This window comes from Quercus suber, unplaced genomic scaffold (assembly GCF_002906115.3).
Source record: "Quercus suber isolate HL8 unplaced genomic scaffold, Cork oak 2.0 scaffold_358, whole genome shotgun sequence".
NCBI lineage: Eukaryota > Viridiplantae > Streptophyta > Magnoliopsida > Fagales > Fagaceae > Quercus > Quercus suber.
The window spans coordinates 671877-678688 of NW_027069810.1; the positions used below are offsets into that span (position 1 = coordinate 671877).

The following is a 6812-nucleotide window of genomic DNA, read 5'->3' on the forward strand; positions in this document are numbered from 1 at the left end:
TTAAACATCATAAAACATTGTGTATGCCATTGCACGAATCTTCCCACGCTTCCCCTTGGGCCTAAATTGCTCAGCTGAGCTTGATGACAAGCAATTTGGGAAGAGGAGGTCATCATGAGCAACATCTGCGCTAATTTCATCTGAAGCTCTTTTAAACACATCTTTGCATCCTTGAGACAATTTCCCGTGGACGTCTTCACTAAGATATTTTGAGTCATTGCAGACAGAATTCTTCAACATTAGTGTTTCATCAGATATTGCTCCATGTGACCACAAGTAGTCGCCAGCCTGCACCCTAATGTCTAGGTCCAAAAGTGGATTTCCAAGCTACAAACAACAATGAGAGTAAAGTTATTGTTATTATTAACAACATTGTAATCCAGAAAGTAACTTTTTAGCTCTCACTAATATTGGTCATTACAGCAATGGCTCTCAGCTTGATTGGTTTGATATTTGGATTCTTATTGTACTCTATCAACAAGGCTGCAAGCTGTGGGATGTAGTGGCCTGCAACCAAAGATGTCAATATTGAGATAGCTGAATTTAATGATCATATCTAGAAGTTTCAATGATTGTTTAGGTGCACAAAATCTTAATCTTAGAGCTTATACCTATAACGTTTCATCTATTTTCTTCTTAAACTAATTAGCAAAAGAAATCCCAAATCCTAAAAAGCTTGGAGCTTTTTAACAAGTGTGGACTCAACATTTATGGTTTTAACTGTTTAAATGGGAGACGGAGTGGAGACAGAGTTCCAACTTAGGCTTACTTGCTTTCATATCATCAAATATTGTCACTTTTTTCTAAAGTTTAAGCTCTTAGGAATAGGTAAACTTAATTATTTAACCAATACTCTAACAATTTTCAATAATCATAATCATGAAATTTGAGGGATAGCAAAAACAAATCATAATTACCTGCATAGCTTTCACCAGTTAAAAACAAATCGGAGTCTTTGTAGTTTGGGAATTCTTCCAGCCAGTTTATTAAAAATATCAAATTATCTTTGGCTGTTAACAAAAAAAAAAAAAGATTATGTATTGAAAAGTTTGAGAAATATTAACAAATGCAGAACACAGAAGTAATACTACCAATAGTTAAATGCACATATACTCGTCCGAGTATCATTCCACCCTAAGAAATCCGAGCTTGTGTTTGAGTAGGAAAATCCAACCCCAATAGGTGACTCAACATATAACATGTTTGATTCTATCCAAATATTTCATTATGAAGTCAGTATAGCATGGCAAACTTTTTTTTATTAAAAAAATAAAATAAAATAATAATAATAATAATAATAACTGGCTATATAATGAACTGATATAAACACATTTACCCAAGTTCCATGAATATTTATTCTTGACAAGAAGTCCATTATCCCCAGGTTGGAAAGGACCATGTTCCATAAATGCACCATAACCAAGGTAAGATCATCCAGGGCCTAGAATCAAGCATAAAACAACATTAAGTGTCATAATATATGAGCAAAGCAATGATATACAAAAATTTCACAACTTTTTTCATGACTTGCTAAGACGGTAAGTTAAGATTGGTTAAGCATTACATTCACAAGAGCTTATCAGTGACACTACTTTTATTGTACACAAATCACAAAATGTCACTTCAACAATTGTGAAAAAAAGTGGCAAAATTTATTGTATGAGTAGACTTATTGATATATAGTATTAGTGACCATATAGCAAGAAAGATGATTAAATAACTCAGATAATAACCTCCATTGAGCCACAGGATCAAGGGTCTTGAAAGTGGGCTCGCTGATTTTGCTTCAACAAAGTAATAGAATAGAGCTCGGCCATGCTGAGCATCTGTAGTAATGTAACCAGAAAACTGTTTGAAAGAAACATTGGTTGGCTGTCCAGGGAGGGCTGTTACCACCTCTGCAGAAGACTTGGAATAGAAGGAAAAGATCAACACAAAGAACCAAAAAGCCATAAGAAAGATGGACGAAGGGAAAAGATGTCGGTGTTATAGATGGTGTAAATAGCATTTTTCCTATGTAGTTATATATAATTTTGTTTGGGAATAACACTGAAATCAACGTATTATGCGCTTCTTCTTCTTTTTTTGGTCAAACAAGGTTTTGTGCATATTCTTGTATTTGTTCCGTAGTCCATCCATATAAGATGAAAATTTCTTCTAATGCCAGGTTCCATATTTTGTCCAATGTTTGGAAAACGAAAATGGGTGAAGTTGGATGCATTATTATTATAAAGTTTTTGTGAGCATCCTAAGTGAAAGTTTTTTTTTTTTTTTTTTAAAAGAAGCAAGTGAAAGTTAAGAGGTATAAAATATTTCATTTTATTATTTTTATTTTAAATAAAGTCAAATTGTTAGATTTTAATTGAATTTCAATTATAATCTAATTTTGAATCATGTGTCTCATTTAAGTTTCTTAATTTGTGTTCCAATTGAGTTGTTAAGTTCAAAAGTCGAGGAGTCCATCACGCAAATTCATGACATTGTTTGGCTAAAAATACAAATAGTCACCTTGATTAATAATGATTGATTTTTGTCTAATTGCTTGAATAACCCTCTTTCGAGAGCAAGTTCAAGGCTTTGAACAGTCGTCCTAGAAGGAAGGCATGCACACTACTATAATGTCCGTACAAGCATTATGGAGAGCCTTCGATGTTAACTTTGATATGAGGTTGCTCTATTGTAAATGAGTGCTTGAAGTTGATGAAGAACACAATAGGGATCTTTGATTTGGTATAAAATTTATCCTCTTTCTCTCTATCTCTCTTTGTTTATTATATTTGTTAAATTATTATTCTCTTTGTTCACTTCTAAATTAATCTTGAAAGATGGTTTTTTCCTATGCAAATGTGAATGATTTATTATTCATTCGCATTGTTTTAGGACCCACAAGATATATCAAGCCTACAATCAAATACCACCAATACAAGGACAAGAGCTCCAGGAGAGAGCAAAGATTTCACTTTCTTATCCTTTCTCATAAACATCACAAAGCCAAAGCCAAAACTAAGCGATGATTTAGCCTCACCAACTTCTATGTTTCTTACGGTGTATGTTGTTTTCTTTTTCTATTACCTTATTTATTTATTTATTTATTATCAATTTCTTCTTAAAAAAACCCATATACTATATCCCATGTTTTTCAGTGTAAGGCTCAATTAGATTGATTTCAATATTTAAAATGGTTATCTTAGTAGGAGATAGAGGAATGTGCAAATATCTTTATATTTATACTAATCGCTTTCCCTCTCCTTGGAAGATCGACAGTTCTTATTCCTTTTAAGGGTTTTTCAATTTTGGAAAATTATACTATTTGGTTTCCCAACCCTAAAAATTGTATTTTTTTTGTTTTGTTTTTTTTTTTTTTTTTTTTTTTCTCAATTTGTGTTCAAGAAAATGCTTGAATGTGGCGGAACCCAAATACCCAAATATTTACTATAAGCTTAGTTGTCTATCCATTTGTTAGTCTCTATCTTTCAAACTATTGAATACTTTGTTTTGTAGAATTATTTGAGTTGTGCTTGATTTCATCTTGGTTTCACTAATTTTTGCAAATAAGCATGAGTGGTCTTTTTTCTATTAAATAAGCAATGTCACACTCAAAAGTCATTGGTTTGTAAGTGAAGCGTTAATTTGCGTGCCCATTTTAAGATTTTGCATATTAAGTTTTTTTTTTTTTTTTTTTCGTAGGGTGCATATAATCTGTAGGAATTTTTATGGTTTTTGGTGTTTTAGCTGCTTTTAGGAGGACTAATTTTGATATTGTCAAGTCACTGTGGCATTATTTATGTTGTTGTATCATCACACTGTAGCAATTTCTTAATTAATGGTTTTTGCCTTTTTGAGGGGTTTTTTTTTGGGGGGGGGGGGGAGTTTAAAGAAATTAAGACATCATTATTGAACTGGAAAGAATTAATCAATTTCTGTTTTCCTTTTAGCTACTTTTTTTAAAAAAAGAAAATTATTGCTACTTGATTAGAAAGATACCCATGTTCGAATTTCACCTTATTATGAGAAAATGAGGTGTCTACAAAGGTGCCTCAAATTTATGTCTTATCCAACTTTTCTTCAATGGTCACAATGTGCATTTTGCATTTTGTAATTTCCTTAATTTTATACAAGCTTGGATATATAATTTGACATGATTGTAAAGCATGCCTAATATGTGTAATTCTTTAAGTGAGTGAGAATTAATCTCCCTTCCCCGGTTTTCATGGGCTATCTCATTTTAAATGAATAAAAAAAAAATTATGGGGCCTCAAAATTATGTTCCCCCATAGTGCTTCTTCCCTAGAACTTGGTTGCAACATTAAGGGTATGTTCGGTCGACTGTAATAAGCATTGTAATGTAATAGGCTAATAGCTATTTATATGGTTTAGCTATTTTTTAGTTTGGTTATGTTTTTATTACAAGAAATAGTCATTCCTTATGAATAGCTATTTTTCAAAATGAGGAATAACCATTTCTCTTCGAAATGGTTGTATTAACTATTCCTTAGTAAGTGCAATAATTTCAAAACTTAATACATTTCCAAATAAACAAACTTTCCATATACATCTAACAATTATAAAAATAAATAAATAAAATCATAAAAAAATAACACATATCTTTCTTAAGTTTAAAAAATAACAATTTTTAAGGAGATATAATTGTATGATTGAGATATTTCTTAAAATAAATCTTAAGCTTTATTCTAATTTTATAACTCACAAGCAAACTTATGAATATGTTTAGTTATTACATTAAAACATTTTATTCCTAATAATAAAGATTATAATTTATGTTGTAATCCTTATTCAATGTACCAAAAATACCCTAAAACCACACATTTTAATTAAATTTTGATATTTTGAGTCCAAGTCCATTTCATTATTTTCTTCTATGCTTGCAGGAATTAATGAAATTTAACAAGTTTTAAGAAATCCACTGCAACGTGTACGTACGATTTAATGGAAACAATTGCTTATCTATCACACATTGTGAGTTGTCCCATTATTGCTCTATTTAGTTTCATATACTACTATTAAAGAACAATATGGATTCTACTTACAGAACAAAATTTGATTTTCAATTCCATGTCCTTTACTTTAGTTTTTCTTACACAAATTTTGGTTTCATTTTTGCAACGTTATTGCACAATATATTACTAGACATAATAGTCAAACAGAAATGGAATTGTAATAAACTTAATTATGATTGAAGATTAAAAAATGTTGTTGGAAACACTTAAAGTAGAACAAAGTGTGAGTTTATAAATTTGTCTTTAAGTATGTGAGTTTTGTGAGATGCAAACTTACATTTAAAAAATACTTGGATAGTATCTTCAAGAATTCTTTTCTGCTTATTGTACTTTTTTGAAGGTTTTTCCTATATTCCTAATAATTTTTGTTTTCCATTCCAGAGAAACCATGTTTGACCCATGATTGTCATTGCTTTGCTCTTTGGAATCAAAACTATAAGAGAAAATCCAATTAGATTTTAAATTGGATGTCTAATTTAGTGTCATATGTCCTATTTAAGTTTTCAATTTTTGTGCTAAGTAAACTATTGAGGGTAAGATACAAGGGAGTTGATTTTTTTTTTTTTTCTTTTTTAATTTCACTAAAGGATTTTTAAATGGACCGCATTTGTAATGCTCAATGTACAAACCGAGACAACCACCTTATCATTATTACTGATAAATGTTTTTGTGCTGTACTAAAATACGGGTTATATGCTACTATAAATAATATAAATAAAAATTTATCGTCAACTTGAATTTGTACATGCAGCTTACAGCATGCTCTATGCTCAGTCATAGATTGCTCCTAGCTTATACGCTGTGAGCAACCTGCTCACAGTTATTCATCCAACCTTCTATTTAAGCATTAAGGTACAGATTCAGTTATTTAAGCATTAAGGGTTAAGTTCATCTACATACAACCTTCTATTTAAGGTACAGATTCAGCACCAGTAGACACAACGGACAGTCGCACTAACTTTATGCACAAGCAACGAAATATACAAGGTTTTTTTTTTTTTTTTTTTTTAATGAACGAAATATACAAGGTTTATACTTTATAGTACCATCATTCACCCTATAAAACATTAATGTACAGTACATTTATGCTACTGCCCCACCAAAATCTTATCTGGCAACAGACTCCAGAATCAACCCCTGGTTTAACTTCTGGCATTGCCAACTTTTTTCCAGACAATCACTGCGGTGTAAATTTCGTTCACTCGTCAACTTGCATGGGAAAGTCCTATCTGATGGAATTGAAGTCAAAGAAAGCTGCACCACACACAACATTTCTTTTCAAGCTGTCTCCAAGTAATCAAACATTCCATCATGGGGAAGAGAGCGCCCCCCCTCCCTAGCCCAATCAGTTCACTGTCACAGAACAGAACAGAGCGGATATTAAGAAACCTTGGTCTCCTAAGAAAACCCCTTTTATAGTTTTGTCTCTCCTGGAGGTACAAAACAAGTAATCATACTACTTGTGGACCTATACACCTCCCTAGCTAGGTACCATAGTTATAGCTCTAATTTTACATAGAATTTTGCTAATATGTAGGCTAAAGTACACAATAATTAATTACTTTTAAAAATATTTTTTTAAAAATTAAAAAAATATTGACAATTTTGTCAATTATCAAAAAAAATATTTTCAAAAATAAATGAGGACAAGCATTAACCGAATTCCTATACATATATCTTTTTTGCCCTCAGTGGAAGCAGCAGGTACCTATTGCTTATCGTGTAATAGAAGGAAAGGAATAGTCCCAGACACCCAGTTGTATATAGATGATGCTGACAATTGACTCAATTCAC

The 6812-nt window shown here is 31.4% G+C and overlaps 1 pseudogene; it reads right to left on the bottom strand.

Moving 5' to 3' along the window:
* On the bottom strand, positions 1 to 1953 carry LOC111986976 (serine carboxypeptidase-like 45; annotated as a pseudogene).
* Positions 1954 to 6812: the final 4859 nt, after the last annotated feature.